This window comes from Marmota flaviventris, chromosome 16 (genome assembly GCF_047511675.1).
Source record: "Marmota flaviventris isolate mMarFla1 chromosome 16, mMarFla1.hap1, whole genome shotgun sequence".
Lineage (NCBI taxonomy): Eukaryota > Metazoa > Chordata > Mammalia > Rodentia > Sciuridae > Marmota > Marmota flaviventris.
In genome coordinates this window covers 59,621,655-59,644,633 of record NC_092513.1, presented here as the reverse complement: position 1 = coordinate 59,644,633, position 22,979 = coordinate 59,621,655, and the positions used below count along the sequence as shown (strand labels likewise).

Genomic DNA, 22,979 nt, shown 5'->3' with positions numbered 1-22,979 from the left:
AGGGCCACACAATGCTCAGGAGACAGATGGACATGACTGTCTTACAACTGGGGCCAGAGGGGCATACCAGGAGGCTGAGCAATGGCCCTCTCATAGTACTCAGAGTTCCTTACTGGTGGTTACCACACTCTGGCATGCAACACCACATTCCCAGGGTAGGGGCCAAGGGTAATGGGCAAGTATGACACCTCACCAAACTTCCTTGAGGAATGAGTACTCAGTGTCAAAATGCTGCAGGGACAAGATCACAAGTTTCAGGGACAAGCCCTTCACTTCTACCCATAGGGCCTCACAGTCATGGCTCATCAGCAGTCTGGAGAAGGCCAGCCTAGGATGTGTCTTTTAAGGAGAACCAACTATGATCCATGCCCCAACCTGGCTGCGCAGCTTTCACCTATGACACTAAGGGCATCTGGACATGGGCATGCAACATGGGCACACAAGTCATCAGCTGGAATTCAAGCAAGGGCACAGAGCACCGGGTCAGAACCAAGGGCCAGTGGGCTCTCAGACAGAAAGAAGCCCAACCCAGAGCAGTTTTTATATACAAGGAGTGGCTGAGGCAAGCAGGACCTCCAGGGTCAACAGATGGCAGAAAGAAGACTTGCCCTGACTAAAAGAAGCCTTTATCTCCTTCTGAGATTCCAATGTCTCTCTTCCAGCTTTGGACCCTACCTGAGAGCCTTCTGACCCTTTAGGGCTCAGCACAATGCCATTACATTTTGTAATCTGACTTCATGCTATCAAATGGAGTTAGCCACTGGCAACTCTCCTTCCCCTCAGTAGTTTTCCATTCTTTGCCATGGACCCGTGGTGAAAACCCAGACATTCCCAGGCAAATAGGACCTCAGCTATCCAGACCCCATTTTTTTGGTACCAGGCAACAATGCAGGGGTTTAACCACTGAGCAATAACCCAGCCCTTCCTTTTAATTTTTATTTTGAGACAGGGTCTTGCTAAGTTACTTAGGGCCTCCATAAGTTCTGAGGATGGATTTGAACTCTCAATCCTCTTGCATCAACCTCCCAAGCCACGGGATTACAGGTATGTGCCACTCCACCTGGCTCCAGACCCCTTCTCTAGACCTGTCCTTACTGACAAGCTTCATATTCCTACATCCAACCACACAGCAGACATCCAAACCTATCCAAAACAGATGTTACCACTGGCTCCCAAACCCATTGATCCTTCTTGGGGTCTCCATGATGATTGAACAAAGCTGCAATGAGCTCAGGAAGACTGTCCTCCACCTCCTGCCACCCCTCCATGGAATTGATGATTAGCCCAGCCACACTGCCTGCTAACCATTTGCAGTTTGCACCATGCCAGAAGCTTCCTGACAGATCCCTCCTCTCAATGTCACTCTCTTACTCCACTGCCTTTCCATCACCCAGCCATTAGGGCATGTCTACATACACTTTCCTTCATAGCTCCTCTCTGTGCAGTCAAGACCAAGCCCAAGGCTGTCCACAAGCCCCTCCACATGTCTCTCCACGTATCCCATCTCCACAACCCGGCACTCACAGCCTGAATTTCAAGCTCTGTCAGCGGTCCCTTCCTAGACTCCTGCACAGATGCAGATTCAGGCTCAACACCTGTGCCTCAAGGAGGCCTCTGCCTCTGACATCTACCCAGCCAGCCCTCATGGCCAGCCCAGGAGATGTCTTTTAAGGAGAAGCAAGTATGATTCATTCCCCCACCTGGCTGCACAACTTTCACCTATGACACTAAGGGCATCTGATTGGGAGGCATCCTCGTCCATTACTCTTAGTCTGTCCAAAAATGAGAAACAGGCCAATCACTTATATCCCAGGTGTGCCCAGTATTCTGGGAACTGAACGTTGTGCTCAGTGCTGCTCTCAGAATAGAGCTCTGCTCACAAACGTGAGAGAGGCCAAAATGGACTTATCCTCATTGTGCCTAACATGGAGGGACATACGGGTTTCCCAGACTGAACAGTGCCTTAAACAGAGTTGAGACCTTCTGGCACTGGAGATAGAGGGCTCATGGATGAAAGAGAAAAAGGAAAGGCTGTGGGGGCAGTCACCTCTGTGAAGATGGCATGGCGCTCCAGGTCCACATTGTAAAGATGGGCCTGGAGGAAATCTGCAAAGGAGTGGTGCTGCTGCTTGTTCCAGTATTTGTGTGGCAGCACCTGTGCCACAAATGAGCCCAGAATGGAGGTGCTCAGCTGCACCATAGCATCTGGTGTGGCACAGTACAGTAGGATCAGCTTGGCCTCCTCAGACACCCTGTGGTACATCTCCTCCATCAGGTCCCCAGGGCCCTGCCTCTTCACAGCCTGCAGCACCACGGAGGCACAGGCATCGGAATGGAAGCTGATAAAGACATCAGCAGGGCTGTACTTGTGCCCAGCAAGGAATTGATGGGCCTTCACATCAGCAAATTGCTCTGCCTACTGCATGAGCTCCTACATGACGTTCTTCTGCCACCCCTGCAGCACTGAGCTGAGGTCCAGGTAGTGCTTCTCTAGCCAGATAATGAGGGGCATGGGGAACTGATCGTACACCACATTTTTCTCCTCGATGACAAGTAGGTAGAAGTCAAGGTGGACCCGACACTTGACATGATGGGTGCCAAGCCCGAGGTCCACATACATCTGATCCCCAAGGTAGATGTAGTACTAGTTGAGCGCATCATACAGGCTGTCATAGAGGTGCTGCAGGTTCAGCAGCACCACCATCTTTCCTGTCTTCCTGCAGATCTTCACCTGGTTAATGTTTCTTCAGATCTGGGTGTACTCCTGGTCCCAGGGAAAACTGGAACCAAAGATGATCTCAGGCTACTGGTCCTCACTGAAGAGTGACTACTGCAGGATCTGCAGGGCCATGTAGTTTTTGGTCAGTATGAGCAAGTAGCGGGATTCAGCTTCTTTCAGTTCCCCAACTCTGCTTGATGAGTTCCAGGGTGCTGTCTGACCTCTCCCACACACCCGGCCTCAGGTAAACTGGCCATGAAGATGTCCAAAGCAGGGATGTCATCTTTACCTCCGAAGTTCTGAAGGACTGCCTGTGCAATATCCTGTGGAGAAGGCTTCTTGTTAGATGCTCTGGCAGTGGCAAAGACCATCTTGATGAGGCTATAGTAGTTGTGAAGCCTGAAGAATTCCTTGTTATGCTTGCTGGACACTGTTTCATAGGCTTTGGCAAAAGGAGCGAAGTACCCTCAGACCCTGTCCTGCACCAGGCTGTCTGAAGAACAGATCCCTCTGGCACTCTCTATGAGCTCCTTCTCACTGGGGCTGCCGTGGGACACAAAGATGCCCCGGTTCATCTTGGCAGGGTCGAGGGCCCAGTTGGAAATACCTATGAAGCCAACTTTTTGGTGGGGGGCAGGATCACCTTCAATGCACCCATATTCCAGCAGTGGGTGCAGAGCCTTCAGGGACATTTTTGGGGAATCTTCTGCCAAGCCGACCTCATCCAACACCACCACAGACACGTACTGCTGCAGGTCCTTCCCCTGCTGGAAGCGAGCGCACTGCTTGAAGGTGTTCATGATGCCCTGTGGGGTGCAGTGGGGGCTACACTGGAATAACCCCAGGTGGACCTCCTTCAGGCTGTGGAATAGAGTGGAATGTGAGGCCTGGCCCTGTATGGCATCTGCCATGATGGTCTTGGCAAGAGATTTGGAGCTGTCAGGCTTTCCCACCAGGAAGAGGGTTATCTTTAGCTCACTGCAGTTGATCATCCTGAAGAAGTTCTCCTTCAGAGCCACGTTCCTGGCTATGGTTTCTCTCAGAGGCATCTCACTCAGGAACAGTTCCTGTGCATGTGTGATATCATCCAGGATGACCCTGCTGTCATCATATGGTTCTGGAAAATACCTGCAAATGGCTCTGCAGTAGGATTCCTTCTCCTTTAGGGATTCATGGTAACAGACCCCCACATTCAGCACCAGAGACCAGAAGATGGGGTCTCTCCTGAAGTTATTTTTGCTGACACTGATCTCACAGAGAAAGGTGTTCAGCTTCACCAATAGTACTTTGCTGTGGCCATTAAACCAAGTGAACACCTTCACACAACACTCCATATCCCAGAGGCTGACAAAACTGCACTTACTTTCAGTGTTGCTGATGAACCTCTGAGAGGCAGAGAACACTTCTGTGATCACATGAGTCTCATCCTCACTGATCCTGATGTAGTCCAGTAGTCTCTGCACCATCTGCTGGATGTAGAGCTTTTCAGCAGTGTTATTCAGCTGCCTGAAATTCCACACTAGAGGAATCAGCCTCAGGGGCAGGGCGTGGACATGGTACACCAGCTGCCTGAGGGGAATAGAGCACAGCCTGTCTGCTGTCTCCTCTGCACTGACCCTGTATCCCAAACCACCTGACTCCAAATTGCAGATGGTCTACTGAGAGTGCTTCCTGTAAGAATTTCAGGCAGTTATGATGTATGTGCAAGCCTGAGTCCTCCTCCAGGGACTGGCCATCCACAGTCCGGTCACATAAGACTTCATTAATACAGCTTATGGCTTCTGTTGTGTTGGCTTTGTCAGAAAACAAGATGGTGTCTAACTGGTGTTGGTTCTTATTGGATAAGGCAGTTTTCTCAGCCTCTAAGACTTTGGAGTGAATCATGGCTGAAGTTGTTCCTCCATGGACCTTGACCTGTTTTATGGTCTTATCCCAGGCATCAGTGTGCTGCAGATCATTACGGAGTTTAATGAACCTGGTTTTCCCACAGCCTGTTTCTCCCATGATGATAACTGGGATCCCACACCAGAACTGCATTTAAATGGCCAGAATCTTGAGCATCTTGTCCATTGTAAGATCATATGCTTCATCAGGGACAAGTGCCTGAGGAATTCCTAGTAGCTGGCAGGAGTCTCAAGAGTTTCTCATGTCTGAGCAGGTTATCAAAGTCAACATTGAAGGAAACCCCCTGAAGCAACAACCCCCTGTACAGTTCTTCTGTCATGACATCTTTCCTGATTATCTCCCCATTGAGATGGTTGATGGCATCAATGCTGCCATTCTCATTGGGCCCAAGATGGTACCTATGAATGTCATGGTCTCATGGTCGCCATTGAAGAACACATATGGGTGAGGCTCTGACTCCCACCTCCTCCAGAGAGTGAATGGGGCAAGTTCTTCTTCATCAACCCCATCCATGGTGACTGCGTGCTTCCCTTGGCTTTGGTCAGAAGTATGAAGTGTTGGTGTAGCAAAGTCTCTTGCCATGAAAATCATAAAGGTAAGCAAAAAGTTCTTGAAGCCCTGTAGTATATCTCCAGTAAAGTCTGCATTGCAGAACACAGAGGCCTCACAGTCCTTGAGCTGAGAGTTGAGGAACCAAACAAAGTTCTGGAGCTCAGACCAGGAGGGGTTTATGACTCCACAATATATTAAAAGGTGCTGGATACACTCCCCTGAGTCTTCTTGATATTGAAATGTGTCTAGGTTTTGTTTTGATGGAATCTTTTTAAATATTGGAAAGGTCTTTGGAAAGTAGCACTGCAGAACTCTCTCTCATCTATTCCAGGTTCTATGAAGCTCCCCTCAGGGATCAGCTCCATAGCTGTCACTTCTTTGGGAGGTTTGCAGGTGACTCTGATGTCAAAAAAACTGAACTGAGGGACATGTGGATTCTGCAAAGAAGAGACATAAATAGAAGTTAGAATTTGTTTTCCTGAAAGACGCCCATATGTGTTAACCCTCCATGTGGTCTCCTGTGCATAGGCCTGTATGAAAACTGTCACTTGAATACATGTGGCTTTCTGAAGCCTCTTGTTCACAGAGACTGGCATCTGCATGTTAGAGCATTACAGAAGCTCAACTATGGCAGCCGCATTATGAACCAGAAAGCTATTTCCAATCCTGTGGCTTGATCTCTCCACCATGCATGAACACATGTGCAACAAAAGGCACCTTTTCACTGTTAAACATTTTTTTTCACGTTTTCATGCAGTCTCAGCTAACAGGTTTCTATGACTGAAGTCTCAATGCCATCTTCACTAGCAGTAAGGGAGACAGTGGCCATCAACCGAGGAATTTCCCACACTCAGAACGCCTGGGATTCAACCCAGACATAGGACCAATCTGACATATCCAGACAAATCCAAGATGCTACCAATCAACAGGAGAGTATCATCATTATATATATCATTAAGATTTAAGTCCAAGCATGCATTTTCCCTTACATGTACTCATAGATCCCCTAAGGTGAAAGTGGAAAACAATCAAGGTGTGTCAACACAGGCTTACAGGCCACAGAATCAAAGGTGTGCCATGACCACCTGCAAATGCCCTGTGTAAATACCAGCTTTGTAGACATTTTTGGCAGTACTGAGTTTCCTTCTGGAATTTCAATGATATATAAATGTCATGGGTTCTGAATCCAAATTTTCCCACTTATATCCATTAGGTATTGCAAAATGAGGATTTTGAAAAGAAAGACCCAAGTTCCAGTCTGTTCCTAAAGACAGAGAAGCATGGGTTTGAAAATACACAATTTTCAACCATTCCTCCCAAACCCCAGCACCCTCCTGTCTTCCTCCTTGAGAGAAGGATACTGACAACAGGCAAGTGAATAAGGAAGGGACTCTTCATAAAAGGAGAAGGAGATGGGGCCCTGGGAATGTGAGACTTCTGATGTAGCCATTCAGTTGCCATGTGGGCACTTACTGAAGCAGTCACATCAAAGTGGAATATCATGAGCATTTTCCAAAACTGAGCATCCCAGAAAAACAGGAGGGAGCCCAGGACCTGGCCCTCATCCACCTGAGCGTCAGTCAACTGAACAATCTTTAAAGGCATCTTTTCTTTTTTCAGTTTTTCATGCAGTCTCTTCACATAGAGAGATTTCCCTATAATGTTAAAACAAGGAATTAGATCCTAAGCCTATGGACCCAAGAAGAACAGATTCAGATAGATTAGAAGTTACTTCTCTGTCAAGAGCAGTGGCACATGCCTATAATCCCAGGAGCTTGGGAAGCCAAAATAGGATGATTATAAGTTCAAGGCCAGCCTCAGTAACCTAGTAAGGCCCCAAACAACTTAGTGAGACCATATCTCAAAATATAAAATGAAAAAGGCTGGGGTAGGGCACCCCTGGGGTAAATTCCCAGTTAAAAAAAAATAAAAATTTACTTCTCTGTATAAAATTCAAAACTGATGCAACAGAACATCATATTAGAGAACAACTCCACCATGAAGCCAGAGTTCCGAGCTGTCACACACCCAGCATCCTCACATTCTCCATGATGACAGCAATGGAAGTGTAATAAAGTAAAAGCAGAGGCATGTTCCTTGGGGGAGGAGAGAGCAGGTTGTGTCTGGAAAGGGCACAGTGATGCTCACAGGTTGAAGTCAACAGAATGGAAGTCACCACCTCTTTCCAAAGAAACATAACAGTGACTAAAGGGAAGGTACAAAGATACTCTTCTCCTGGACTAGAGAAGCTGTGCCTCTTCTGCTCACACCAACACTGTTGTGCTTGAATTCAGGACCCCCAAAAGACCACCAGAGACCAAAATCGATGTAAACAGCAAAGAGGTGTTTATTGCGAGCTAGCTCGGTCCTCCGCACGCACACAGCAACTGGTGACACTGAGAGGCCCTGAGCCCAGGGTTTGCAGCAGTTTTATACATTCTTTGGAGAAGGCAGGGACCCCCACATACATCATAGCATCTCTTAGCAAATCATCACACACTGCGGGAAAAACAAGTAACAACTCTAAAACATAATTAGCACATTCACTGGCAGGAACAATTTGGGTAGGGGTGATTGGTTACTACAAAAGGGGGATTCATTTGAACTGATTGGTTTAAGCCAAAAGGGGTGTTCATGCTGAATTACATGGTTTCCCAACACCATAAACTACTGGGAGGGTCATCTGGCACCCCAGGTATTTCCCTGTCTCATGCTGATTGGTGGCTGCTAGGAGGTTACTATGGGTCTCCACCTAGCCTGACTGAGTCAGGGACACCTGGCACAGCAGATCTCTCCTGTTATTTGTAAATAAACCACTTAGCAGTGTGGGAATGTGCCTAGGAGCGCTCTGTGGGTCTTTCCAAGGACAAAGGTCATGTCCCTTCCTTGGACAGGCTTTGCTCTGAGATAGAGGCTGGTTTTTCAACACAACCTGGAAGAGGTCAAAGGAAGTTATGCAGGAAAAAATGTAGAGAAGTCCACACAAGGAGAGGAGCAGGTCTCCCAGGAATTGCTACCTGGGTGGAAAAAAAAATCTAGGGGATGCACTGATTGCAGGGAGTCAGACCCTCCTGAGACTCACTTTCCCACCTGCAGAGGGGTGTCATCTGAGGTGCCCACTGCTACAGAAGCAGGGGTCACTGGGAAACCCTGAGAAACTGCCTGCCCACCCCAGGGCTCTCATTACCAACTCCTGCTCTCTCCAAGGCCACGATTGCCACACACATCTGGTCTCTGAACACAGCTGCTGCTGACAAGGTCTGTACTGGGACCTGGTAGTGATGTGCCAAGTAGGCCTGGATGGCATGGAGGGATGCTTGGGGGATGATGTGGACTTTGTGCTGGCTGAAAGCTGAGGGCAGGGAACAGCACTCCTGTGATGTCACATACCATCACCAGCTGGTAGTCCTCCCAGGGACACTGTGTGCACAGGTTATGGAAGAGGGCCTTTGCCTGGCGGGCCACCTATTAGCTCAACTAGTCTGTGAACAGCAGGCTGTAGACCTTTTGCCACTGGGAAACTGGGGCCAGGCCATGGTGCAAGAGCAGGGCCACCTCCTCAAACATGGTCCCTGGGGTACAGAGTAGTACCTCATTTAAGGTGGGCAGGGGATGGCCTGGGGCCTGCATGTAGATGGCCAGGGCAGCCAACAACACCTCAGAGTGGCCACACATGACCAGGTTGTGCTGGCCAGCCTGCAGGCCCAGGGGGAGAGACCACTCCACAGGAGGCCCACCCATCCTGGCCAGGTGAGCCAAGCAATGGCCCAGGGCCTCCAGGTCCATGTAGCCATGCAGAAAGACACGCATGCTTTCCAGGGACTGTTCCATGATAGACCTCAGCTTGGTCACCAGGCTGATCTTAGAGGATTGCAATTAAAGGTGGTAATTCTTCCATCACTGTCCTCACACAGTGTCTGGTGGCCTCATTGAACCCCTCAATGGCCCTTATGATGTCAGCTGGGTGCAGTTGTCTTTGATGAAGGACAGCATCATGAGGGCAGCTTTGCTTCCTGAGCTCAGTGCTTAGGTGGATCAGCTGCTCAGCCATGTAGAAGTTGAGGTAGAATTGCTCCCTGTAATTCCTGCTCACCAGATCCTTCCAGTCATCTAGGAAGTGCTCCATCTGCCTACAGAGGGCTTCCAGCAGCTGGGTGACATCCCCACTCTCTGTCAGCTGGCTTACCAACTCCAAGTGGAAGTTCATACAGATGGAGACACCATTCCTTGGGCAGCAATAGACCTTGGCAGTCCAGGTTTGGAACAGCATGTTTCTCACAGAATATAGGTTCAGGAAGGCTTGCACAAGCCACTGCACATGGCAGAATAACTGGGTGAAACAGGGGCATGAGGCAGATGTCACAGTGAGCTACTGCAGGGGGACATACCAATCTAGACACACACGAGTTCTAATTCAAGTGGCTGGGGTTCACTCCTCCCATAGGGTCACTGGGAAACATGATCAGCCTAGGGAGAGGGCAGCCACCTTCAGGAAGAGATCAGGTGGCAGATAAGAATGCAGACTGTGGGCTGGGCTGTGCTCAGTGCTAGAGCACTTACTTAGTATGTGCTAGACCCTGGCTTTCTATCTAGCACAGGGGAAAAATATCAATTGTAAAGTGCAAATAAACTGTAAGAAAAGAACCTTTACATGAGAGAGAGACTATTATATAAATCAATAACCTGTGTCAACAATAACTTCAGTTTTTTTTTCAGTACTGGAGATTGAATCCAGGGTAGTCTACCACTGAGCTATGTCTCCAGCCCTTTTTATTTTGAGACAAGATCTCACTAAGTTGCTGAGGCTGGCCTTTAACTTGCAATCCTCCTGTGTCAACCTCCTGAGTTGCTGGAGTTACAGGCATGTGCCACCACACCTGGCTTGGTTACTTTAGTTTTGATGAAGAGTGCCCATTAGAATATTGAGATGTTTTATTTTACCAATTTACAGAGTAAATGAAGCCATTCATACTTCTTCTTAAGGACTATCTACCTGATCACCTCCTGTTAAATGCAGTGGATTGACCAACAGTAGTGACAGATCTTTCTGATGCTGTTAAGGAGGAGCTGATGCCTCCAGGGGCTGTCCCACCTCAGATGTGGCTCCAGGCAAGGTGCATCCTGCAGACCCACCAGCTCCACTCTCTGGAGCCACTCTGTTCACCAGAGGCCAACCCCTGCCTGTTTCCTTTTGCAGGCAGCAGAGCAGTGAGCATGCCAAGCCTGACGCAACAGGGGCACCTGCTCACCTCAGAAAACCTCTTCACTTCCATACTTTTGTCGTCTTTCTTGACAGACATCAGCATCAGCTTGTTTAAAAAATCCTTCAGCTCTTCCAATGTATAGGAGCAATCTGGCACCAGGCCACTGTGACCCCCAGGGAGGATCAGGTGCAGGATGGCATCTGGGGAGATCTAGGATGCAGAACATGTTTAGAAGCAATTTTCTGGTGGCTGAAACCATGACTCTGCAGCAGGCCAGTGCGTGCCACCAACACCATACCTAGAATCTGGAAGGGCTCACCTTCTGGTTGCCTGTGGATGCCCTGATCTCATAGATGCCTCTGCTGTTGATTGCTGTGGCCAGGGACAGGGAAGAGAGCTTGATGGACCCATGGCTTTCCTTCACTGTCTTCAGCCAATCCAAGTTTCTGGCAGAATCTCACTGTTGGGACAAAAGCAGAGAACATGGACCAAAGTTTTTTTTTTTTTTTTTTTTTTTTTTTATTTATTTATTTATTTTTTTTTTATTGTTGGCTGTTCAAAACATTACATAGTTCTTGATATATCATATTTCACAATTTGATTCAAGTGGGTTATGAGCTCCCATTTTTACCCCATATACAGATTGCAGAATCACATCAGTTATGCATCCATTGATTTACATATTGCCATACTAGTGTCTGTTGTATTCTGCTGTCTTTCCTATCCTCTACTATCCCCCCTCCCCTCCCCTCCCCTCCCCTCCCCTCCCCTCCCCTCTTCTCTCTCTGCCCCCTTTACTGACATTCGTTTGTCCCCCTTGTATTATTTTTCCCCTTCCCCTCACTTCCTCTTGTATGTACTTTTGTATACCTCTGAGGGTCTCCTTCCATTTCCATGCATTTTCCCTTCTCTCTCCCTTTCCCTCCCACCTCTCATCCCTGTTTAATGTTAATCTTCTTCTCATGCTCTTCGACCCTACTCTGTTCTTAGCTACTCTCCTTATATCAAAGAAGACATTTGACATTTGTTTTTTAGGGATTGGCTAGCTTCACTTAGCATAATCTGCTCTAATGCCATCCATTTCCCTGTAAATTCTATGATTTTGTCATTTTTTAATGCAGAGTAATACTCCATTGTGTATAAATGCCACATTTTTTTTATCCATTCATCCATTGAAGGGCATCTAGGTTGGTTCCACAGTCTAGCTATTGTGAATTGTGCTGCTATGAACATCGATGTAGCAGTGTCCCTGTAGCATGCTCTTTTTAGGTCTTTAGGGAATAGACCGAGAAGGGGAATAGCTGGGTCAAATGGTGGCTCCATTCCCAGCTTTCCAAGAAATCTCCATACTGCTTTCCAAATTGGCTGCACCAATTTGCAGTCCCACCAGCAATGTACAAGTGTACCCTTTTCCCCACATCCTCGCCAGCACTTGTTGTTGTTTGACTTCATAATGGCTGCCAATCTAACTGGAGTGAGATGGTATCTTAGGGTGGTTTTGATTTGCATTTCTCTGACTGCTAGAGATGGTGAGCATTTTTTCATGTACTTGTTGATTGACTGTATGTCCTCCTCTGAGAAGTGTCTGTTCAGGTCCTTGGCCCATTTGTTGATTGGGTTGTTTGTTCTCTTATTGTCTAATTTTTTGAGCTCTTTGTATACTCTGGATATTAGGGCTCTATCTGAAGTGTGAGGAGTAAAGATTTGTTCCCAGGTTGTAGGCTCTCTATTTACCTCTCTTATTGTATCTTTTGCTGAGAAAAAACTTTTTAGTTTGAGTAAGTCCCATTTGTTGATTCTAGTTATTAACTTTTGTGCTATGGGTGTCCTATTGAGGAATTTGGAGCCCGACCCCACCGACTGTAGATCGTAGCCAACTTTTTCTTCTATCAGACGGCGCGTCTCTGATTTGATATCAAGCTCCTTGATCCATTTTGAATTAACTTTTGTGCATGGCGAGAGAAAGGGATTCAGTTTCATTTTGTTGCATATGGATTTCCAGTTTTCCCAGCACCATTTGTTGAAGATGCTATCCTTCCTCCATTGCATGCTTTTAGACCCTTTATCAAATATAAGATAGTTGTAGTTTTGTGGATTGGTTTCTGTGTCCTCTATTCTGTACCATTGGTCCACCCGCCTGTTTTGGTACCAGTACCATGCTGTTTTTGTTACTATTGCTCTGTAATATAGTTTGAAGTCTGGTATCGCTATACCGCCTGATTCACACTTCCTGCTTAGCATTGTTTTTGCTATTCTGGGTCTTTTATTTTTCCATATGAATTTCATGATTGCTTTCTCTATTTCTACAAGAAATGCCGTTGGGATTTTGATTGGCATTGCATTAAACCTATAGAGAACTTTTGGTAATATCGCCATTTTGATGATGTTAGTTCTGCCTATCCATGAACAGGGTATATTTTTCCATCTTCTAAGATCTTCTTCTATTTCTCTCTTTAGGGTTCTGTAGTTTTCATTGTATAAGTCTTTCACCTCTTTTGTTAGGTTGATTCCTAAGTATTTTATTTTTTTTGAAGATATTGTGAATGGAGTGGTTGTCCTCATTTCCATTTCAGAGGATTTGTCGCTGATATACAGGAATGCCTTTGATTTATGCGTGTTGATTTTATATCCTGCCACTTTGCTGAATTCATTTATTAGCTCTAATAGTTTCTTTGTAGACCCTTTTGGGTCTGCTAGGTATAGAATCATGTCATCTGCAAATAGTGATAATTTAAGTTCTTCTTTTCCTATTTTGATGCCTTTAATTTCTTTCGTCTGTCTAATTGCTCTGGCCAGTGTTTCGAGAACTATGTTGAACAGAAGTGGTGAGAGAGGGCATCCCTGTCTTGTTCCAGATTTTAGAGGGAATGCCTTCAATTTTTCTCCATTCAGAATGATGCTAGCCTGAGGCTTAGCATAGATTGCTTTTACAATATTGAGGTATGTTCCTGTTATCCCTAGTTTTTCTAGAGTTTTGAACATAAAGGGATGCTGTACTTTGTCGAATGCTTTTTCCGCATCTATCGAGATGATCATATGGTTCTTATTTTTAAGTCTATTGATGTGGTGAATAACATTTATTGATTTCCTTATATTGAACCAGCCTTGCATCCCAGGGATGAATCCTACTTGATCATGGTGCACAATTTTTTTGATGTGCCTTTGTATCCGAGTGGCCAGAATTTTATTGAGGATTTTTGCATCCAAGTTCATTAGAGATATTGGTCTGTAGTTTTCTTTCTTTGAAGTGTCTTTGTCTGGTTTAGGTATCAGGGTGATGTTGGCCTCGTAGAATGAATTTGGAAGTTCTCCCTCTTTTTCTATTTCCCGAAGTAGCTTGAAAAGTATTGGTATTAGTTCCTCTTTAAAGGTTTTGTAAAACTCTGCTGTATACCCATCCGGTCCTGGGCTTTTCTTAGTTGGTAGTCTTTTGATGGTTTCTTCTATTTCCTCAATTGATATTGGTCTGTTTAGGTTGTCTATATCCTCCTGACTCAATCTGGGCAGATCATATGACTTAAGAAATTTATCTATGCCTTCACTATCTTCTAATTTATTGGAGTATAAGGATTCAAAATAATTTTTGATTATCTTCTGTATTTCTGAAGTGTCTGTTGTGATATTACCTCTTTCATCCCGTATGTTAGTGATTTGAGTTCTCTCTCTTCTTCTCTTCGCTAGCATGGCTAAGGGTCTGTCGATTTTGTTTATTTTTTCAAAGAACCAACTTTTAGTTTTGTCAATTTTTTCAATTGTTTCTTTTGTTTCGATTTCATTGATTTCAGCTCTGATTTTAATTATTTCTTGCCTTCTACTTCTTTTGCTGTTGTTTTGCTCTTCTTTTTCTAGGATTTTGAGATGAAGTATGAGATCATTTATTTGTTGGTTTTTTCTTTTTTTAAGGAATGAACTCCAAGCAATGAATTTTCCTCTTAGAACTGCTTTCAATGTGTCCCATAGATTCCGATATGTTGTGTCTGTGTTTTCATTAATCTCTAAGAATTTTTTAATTTCCTCCTTGATGTCTTCTATAACCCATTGATCATTCAGTAACCTATTGTTCATTCTCCAAGTGATATATTCTTTTTCCTTCCTTCTTTTATCGTTGATTTTCAGTTCCATTCCATTATGATCAGATAGGATGCATGGTATTATCTCTACTCCTTTGTATTGTCTAAGAGTTTCCCTGTGACATAATATATGATCTATTTTTGAGAAGGATCCATGTGCTGCTGAGAAAAAAGTGTAACTGTTTGATGTTGGGTGGTATATTCTATATATGTCAATTAAGTCTAGGTTATTAATTGTGTTATTGAGTTCTATAGTTTCCTTATTCAACTTTTGTTTGGAAGATCTGTCCAGTGGTGAGAGAGGTGTGTTGAAGTCTCCCATGATTATTGTATGGTGGTCTATTAGACTCTTGAACTTGAGAAGAGTTTGTTTGATGAACATAGCTGCACCATTGTTTGGGGCATATATATTTATGATTGTTATGTCTTGTTGGTGTATGGTTCCCTTGAGCAGTATGTAGTGTCCCTCTTTATCCCTTTTGATTAACTTTGGCTTAAAATCTATTTTATTTGATATGAGTATGGATACTCCTGCTTGTTTCCGAAGTCCATATGAGTGATATGATTTTTCCCAACCTTTCACCTTCAGCCTATGTATGTCTTTTCCTATCAAATGCGTCTCCTGTAGGCAGCATATTGTTGGGTCTTGTTTTGTGATCCATTCTACTAGCCTGTGTCTCTTGATTGGTGAGTTTAAGCCATTAACATTTAGGGTTATTATTGAGATATGGGTTGTTCTTCCAGCCATATTTGTTTATTTATGTTACTAAACATGGTTTGTTTTCCACTTTGATTATTTTCCCCCCTTTAGTGTCCTACCTCCCACTGTTGGTTTTCATTGTTATTTTCCATTTCCTCTTCCTGTAATGTTTTGCCAAGGATGTTTTGAAGAAATGGTTTTCTAGCTGCAAATTCTTTTAACTTTTGTTTATCGTGGAAGGTTTTAATTTCATCTTCCATCCTGAAGCTTAATTTCGCTGGAAACACAATTCTTGGTTGGAACCCATTTTCTTTCAGTGTTTGAAATATGTTATTCCAGGATCTTCTAGCTTTCAGAGTCTGTGTTGAAAGATCAGCTGTTATCCTGATTGGCTTACCCCTAAATGTGATCTGCTTCCTTTCTCTTGTAGCTTTTAAAATTCTCTCCTTGTTCTGTATGTTGGGCATCTTCATTATAATGTGTCTAGGTGTGGGTCTCTTATGATTTTGCACATTCGGCGTCCTGTAGGCTTCTAGGATTTGGGGTTCTGTCTCATTCTTCAAGTCTGGGAAGTTTTCTCGAATTATTTCATTGAATAGATTGCTCATTCCTTTGGTTTGAAACTCTGTTCCTTCCTGTATCCCAATGACTCTTAAATTTGGTCTCTTGATGTTATCCCATATTTCTTGGATGTTCTGCTCATGGTTTCTTAACAGTCTTGCTGAGCTGTCTATGTTCTTTTCAAGTTGAAATACTTTATCTTCATTGTCTGATGTTCTGTCTTCTAAGTGTTCTACTCTGCTGGTAGTATTCTCAATTGAGTTTTTAAGTTGGCTTATTGCTTCCTGCATTTCTAGGATTTCTGTTTGTTTGTTTTTTATAACCTCTATTTCCCTGTATAGTTGATCTTTTGCTTCTTGGATTTGTTTATGTAATTCATTGTTGAAGTGATCTTTCATTGTCTGATTTTGCTGTCTGATGTCTTCCTTGAGACTCCAGATCATCTGAAGCATGTATATCCTGAATTCTTTATCTGACATTCCATCAGCTGCAGCTATTACCTCTTCTAAAGTTGAGTTGACCTGCAATGCTTGTGGTCCTTTCTTTCCTTGTCTCTTCATACTGTTCGCGTTCCTTTCTTCTTGGTGAAACTGTTGTGCTATTGAATTTTCCCCCTATATATTTATATTGGTCTTGTATAGTTGCAAAGTCTCCCTCGCAGGCACGGGCGGTGGCTCTGCCCCTCCGCCAATTGGGGCAATGTGCCTACCACGCCGGCAGGCCGCTGGGCCTGCTCTGCCAGTCGGTAGCAGGTCCGCCGTCCTTGCAGGCGCGGGCGGCGGCTCTGTCCCTCTGCGGGCCGCTAGGCTTGTTCTGTCGGTGGTCGCCGTTCTGCCTACTTTGCAGGCGCAGGCAGCGGCACTGCCCCTCTGCAGGCCTCTGGGGCTGTACTGCCAGTGGGTCGCAAGTCCGCCTACTTTGCAGGCGTGGGGGGGGGGCGGCTCTACCCTTCCTCAGGCCACTGGGCCTGTTCTGTCTCTCGGTTGCAGGTCTGACCTGTTCTGATGGTGGTCTCAGTTCCGATTACCTTGCAGGCGCGGGGGGGAGGGGGCGGCTCTGCCTCTCAGCAGGCCGCTGCTCCTCTTCTGCCGGTGGGTCGCAGGCCCGCCTACCTTGCAGGAGTGATTGGAAGCTCTGTCCCGCCGCGGGCCACTGGGCCTTTTCTGTCTGTGGTCACCCTTCCCCTACCTGGCAGGCGAGGGGTGTGGGGGGCGGCTCTGCCCCTCAGCAGGCCGCTGGGCCTGCTCTGTCTTTGGTCCCAGTTCCCTCTACTATGCCGGCGCAGGGGGAGGGGGCGGCTCAGCCTCTCAGCAGGCGGCTGCTCCTCTTCTGCCGGTGGGTTGCAGGCCCGCCTACCTTGCAGGAGTGATTGGAAGCTCTGTCCCGCCGCGGGCCACTGGGCCTTTTCTGTCTGTGGTCACCCTTCCCCTACCTGGCAGGCGAGGGGGGTGGGGGGCGGCCCTGCCCCTCAGCAGGCCGCTGGGCCCGCTCTGTGTTTGGTCCCAGTTCCCTCTACTATGCCGGCGCAGGGGGAGGGGGCGGCTCAGCCTCTCAGCAGGCGGCTGCTCCTCTTCTGCCGGTGGGTCGCAGGCCCGCCTACCTTGCAGGAGTGATTGGAAGCTCTGTCCCGCCGCGGGCCACTGGGCCTTTTCTGTCGGTGGTCACCCTTCCCCTACCTGGCAGGCGAGGGGGGTGGGGGGCGGCTCTGCCCCTCAGCAGGCCGCTGGGCCTGCTCTGTGATTGGTCCCTGTTCCGTCTACTATGTCAGCACAGGGGGAGGGGGCGGCCCAGCCTCTCAGCAGGCGGCTGCTCCTCTTCTGCCAGTGGGTCGCAGGCCCGCCTACCTTGCAGGAGTGATTGGAAGCTCTGTCCCGCCCTGGGCCACTGGGCCTTTTCTGTCGGTGGTCACCCTTCCCCTACCTGGCAGGCGAGGGGGGTGGGGGGCGGCTCTGCCCCTCAGCAGGCCGCTGGGCCTGCTCTGTGTTTGGTCCCAGTTCTCTCTACTATGCCGGCGCAGGGGGAGGGGGCGGCTCAGCCTCTCAGCAGGCCGCTGCTCCTCTTCTGCCGGTGGGTCGCAGGCCCGCCTACCTTGCAGGAGTGATTGGAAGCTCTGTCCCGCCCTGGGCCACTGGGCCTTTTCTGTCGGTGGTCACCCTTCCCCTACCTGGCAGGCGAGGGGGGTGGGGGGCGGCTCTGCCCCTCAGCAGGCCGCTGGGCCTGCTCTGTCTTTGGTCCCAGTTCCCTCTACTATGCCGGCGCAGGGGGAGGGGGCGGCTCAGCCTCTCAGCAGGCGACTGCTCCTCTTCTGCCGGTGGGTCGCAGGCCCGCCTACCTTGCAGGAGTGATTGGAAGCTCTGTCCCGCCCTGGGCCACTGGGCCTTTTCTGTCGGTGGTCACCCTTCCCCTACCTGGCAGGCGAGGGGAGTGGGGGGCGGCTCTGCCCCTCAGCAGGCCTCTGGGCCTGCTCTGTCTTTGGTCCCAGTTCCCTCTACTATGCTGGCGCAGGGGGAGGGGGCGGCTCAGCCTCTCAGCAGGCGACTGCTCCTCTTCTGCCGGTGGGTCCATGGACCAAAGTTTGAATGACTGTCTTCCTTCCTGTCCTCCTTATGCCTCTGCTCTTGCTGGGCAAACTCCAGCCACCCTCCTCCAGGGCTCCAGGCATAACTTCTTGCCCATTTCCTGAGGTTGCCACAGGTACCCCTTCCTGGTACCCCAGGACACTGACCACTCATTGTGGCTGCAATGGTTCCAGGTTCCTAGCTGACACTTAGAGTGCACATGGCCTGCACTTATGGATGATTGGTTAGATAACTACAGGCTGTGCCCTCTGGTGGGTTCCCAGAACAAAGGCCCTCTGAAGAGAGATGCCTGACTGAACAGGAGCCCTAAGTTCTTAATGTCCTGCCATGGACCCTGAGTATGACCAGAAAAACTTAGAAAAATTTTAAGAGAATGTGAGCTTCTAGCAGACAAACTGCAAACTGCTCTCTCTGTCCATCTCCCTACCCTTCAACCAAATGCAGGACCAGCTGTCCCAAGGCTGGTGCAGGCCTCTGGACATCTCTGCTCATTGGGTGAGTTATGTAATGAAGGTTAACTCAGACTCTGGTACAGACAATTTACTTAAATGTTTATTTTTTCTCATAAAAAATTAATCAATATCAATTGTTAAAAATACCCAAATTAATAAAATAAAAGACAATTACTACCATTCAGAGAAAACTACTGTACACCCTCTTTTAAACTTCCTATTGTGCTCTTTTCACACTTGTCTTGTAGGGTGGAGACTGCTCTTGATATGCAGTTCCATAGGTCTCTTCCAAACCAAGACAAAGAAAGCATTTCCATTCATGAAGAAAAGCTGGTTTTCAACATCAGTTTAAATGGCTGCCTGTGTGGCCTCAAAGCACAGAAGTTCCCCAGGGTTGCATGATCACCATGTCTTGGAACAAGGAACAAGGCTCACCAGCTTACTGGGAAGGTGAGGGTCATTTTGCAAAGCCTTCCAGAGTTCTTTCAGTAGTTCCATGAACTCGCTGAAGCTTGCCTTCTTGTCCAGCTTATACAGCAGGGACACATAGCCCTGCACAGCATCATGGAAGCAGGCCACCCGGTCCACATCAATGTCATTTTCTTCAGTCAAGATGAAGGCGAGGTCCACAAACACCTGGAGCTCAATGATGCCTGGGACAGAAAGGGGATTTGCAGAGGACCACTCCACGATGTTGCACAACTCATACTTGGGGCATGATCCTTACTGAGGCCATCAATAGACATTAAGTAAACATCTAGGGCCTGCTCCACTTCCTGCCTTCACTTAGGACTCCAGGATACCTTTTTTTGCAGGATATGATGACACCACTGACCAACATCTAACCTTTACCAAATAATTTCCAGGCACTGTACTAGGCTTGTGTGCACCTTATTTCCTTTAATTCACAAACATCATCACTTAAACAAAAACAGGTTCAGTTGGTAAATAACATGTGTATAATTAATTATTTTTTTAAAAGTTGAGATAACTCTTCTGAGTTAATTACCAAAAAAAGATTATATATCAAAGCAGACTCAGGAGTACAAGCAGTACAGATCTGGATGACAGCTGGAGCCAGCTCATCCCCAGTTCTAGCAGGAGGTGTCCTGCCAGGCCTCTGTGGTGCATCAGTGCTGCTCCTGCTCCATCTGTTTGGCCTTTCTTACCTCTCCTCCCCCACCCTCTATCTAATCTACACAACCACATAGGCTGTCCAGCCCAAGACTGGGAGAGAAATACATAGCTTCTGCAAGCTTGCTGCAGCAACATTCTCCTGTATGCAAGAGCTTGCCTAGTCCTCTAGAAGAATGAGTTGGAAGGCACAAAAGGAGTCAAGATACTGAAGAAAATGATGCCAGCATCCAAAGATGGAGAGAGCAGCAAAAAAAAGAGTTTTAACCAGAACTCTGAAAAGCTGTCCTGATGCAAACTACTGGAAGCAGACACTGCCCTCCACCTAACACACACACGTGATTGAGGTGGGATGTACTCAAGTTCAGGAAAAAAACTTGGCAAACACCTGAAGCTGAGCTACCCCGTGCCTCCCAGAACCTCATGCAGCCAGCTGACCAGCTCCTTCTGCAGGGCCAGCTTCTCCAGACACTGGCAGTGGGGCTCACCGATGTCTTGTAGCAGCTTCTTGGCCTGGATGAGTGGCAAGCTGATCTGATCCAGTCTCTCATGGCAGGTGGCCTCAAAGTCATCCGTTTGCAAGATGAAGCTCTGCTGAGGGCTATACCAGAGACCACCCATGCCTGCCTTCCCACATGCCTGGACAAGAAGACGCTACAGCAAGAGTGTGACACACTCTTGCACCAAAAATAGTATGACCTCCATGGCCCTCTTTGCTATGCTGCAGAAGCTACTGTCCACAGTACCTAGGTGCCATGACAAAGCCTTCAAGGACTTTGAAACCTGTTCTGCACAGCAGCTCTGCCAGATCTGGGCTTCTCTGTTTGTGAGAGTTACAGACTTGCTGAAAGTTTCAAGATTAGGTATGGACAATCCCACACTCTGCTAAATTTTAAGCACTATCATGCCTGTGTCTATTAAACTTAGGCCACACACACCTTAAAAATGTGAGGCTAAGAAACAGGAGGGAGAAACTCAGGCCTGACCTACGAAGGGAGCAATGTACCATTTGGTACTTCCTGTTGGAACTAGGAAAGGTACCTGGACAATTGACAAAATATTTCCTTTTGTGCTTTTATAACCTAATGAAATAAGATTCCTCTGGAAAGAGGATGGTTTCTCTCTCCTGAATTTTTGGTTCTCATATCGACCCAAGAAAACTCACTAGTTAAGGAACAGTCACACTATCTCAAGCAAAGGTAAAAATGCAGGCCATGGAATGTTCCAGCCTCAGTGCAGCCCAAACAGAGCCTTTAAAGGGGTTGCCACACTGCCGATCCCAGAATCCCTGGGGCTTCCAAGGAATCTGAGGTAGGCCCCCACCTCAGAGGAGTCCTCAGCAAATAACTAATAAAGTTTATTAAAGTGTAAAGAACACTGAAGTCACCAGTCAAACCAAAATCCTTTTTGACCTTGCAGATAACCTTGGCCAAGCTGATTGCCTGGTGAAGGCTATGGTACTCCTTGATCTGCTCAACATGCTCTGATATCCAGCCCCTCGGGGCCTGAGGGTGTACTTCACACATGATCTGGAGATCCAAAGTCAGGTCATTGTATTCATCTACAAAGTCTTTGAAGATGACATCAATTTCTGCCAAGGTGACATCTCTTAACTTCAGATACTGATATAGTTTCATGAACCTTTGATATAACAAGGTGAGTATAAGTACTCATAGGCCTCTGTAAGTGCAAGAGGTCACCTTTCATATTCCCCTATGGGGTCATTCAATGACTCTGCAGCTTCTTCCTGGAAGATCTGGAAGATGTGGCTGTCAGTGAGTCTATCCTTTCAGCCATTTCCTGGACCTCAGGGCCTAGGTTGTAGTGTGTCATCTGTTTACAGGCCAAGGACTCCAGCTGGCTCACACTCATGGTTTCACTCAGTCTTTTGCAATTCAGGTCTTCCAGGTGTCTTGCTTAAATCTCTCCAAAATCCACTTTGGAAACCACAAGGAAGCATGGAATTTAAACTGCTAGTCATGATAGCTTCTTATTTTACTTTCCCAATACTTCTAATCACTGCCTTAAGAAAACTAAGTGAACACCATTGCTGGGATTTTTATCACAGGAAGAATTCATCCCTTCTCCCCTCCACCCTACTGTGGGCTCATTCATCAGCTTTCATTATAAATAACAGACTGTAATCTCTTGTGTGAAAAGGACAGTTGGAAACACATATCCATCTCCTTTCCTCCCAAACCCAACTCCAGTGACATATTAGAAATTGCTTTTTCAAAGATCATAACTAGCAGGAAAGAGGAGACTAGAAAAGGAGCCCAATAGCAACACACACTGGGAAGTAGAAAGATGACCACGCCAGTGGCAAATGATACTCCAGGGGCCTGAAAACACAGACCCTGAGGCCACAGTACACATAAGCTCAGCCAGGCCAAGCACAAGTGCCTGGTAATAAAGGACACTAGTTTCTAAGGTCACCCTAGACTGGGGGAGGCAGAGAGGGAACAGGAAGTGTGTTCAAAGTCTGTTAAAGAAGCAGTTGTTGAGAGTTCACCCCACCATGGAGGCTGCCCTCTGCCTGGCAAGGGACAGGAAGGCCTGGAGGCCACTTCTAGACATATACCTGTCTTGAGTAGTTACAAAGGACAGGGTGTATTCAATTTAAGGATGAAGAGGACCACACAGCCACCAGGGCAGGAAACTGGAGTAGAGGAGCTCACCCTCCTACTCTCCCTCTTAGATCCAGAAACCTGGCAGCAGGCAGGGGGCTGCAAAAGTGACCAGCCCGAAAGAGAAGCCCTCAAGGACCAGGTCAATTCAAAGGCAGCCACAGAGCTTCAGGGCCCATGGCCCAGAAGCCCTTAGCCTATCAATCCACTTGTGGTGACTGTCTTTATAGACACAAACAAAAATCTCCAACCAGAATAGAAAAATCTTTTGCATGGGGAACATACAAAAACCCCAAATAGGGCTTATGTAGCTCAGTGGTAGAATGTTTGCCTACCATGTGTAAGTCATGGGGTTTGATGCTCAGTGCCTCATAAAAAAAGGAAAAGCCTAGATTTCATCCTCAGCATGCAATAAAGAAAAGAAAGGAGGAAAAGCCAATGGAGAGAAGCAAATTGGATGAAGTGGAAAACTATGC

At 46.9% G+C, this 22,979-nt stretch overlaps 1 pseudogene; it reads right to left on the bottom strand.

Annotated features, from left to right (window-relative positions):
- Positions 1-22,979, bottom strand: part of LOC114082151 (E3 ubiquitin-protein ligase RNF213-like) — a 65,132-nt pseudogene that overhangs the window by 20,730 nt on the left and 21,423 nt on the right.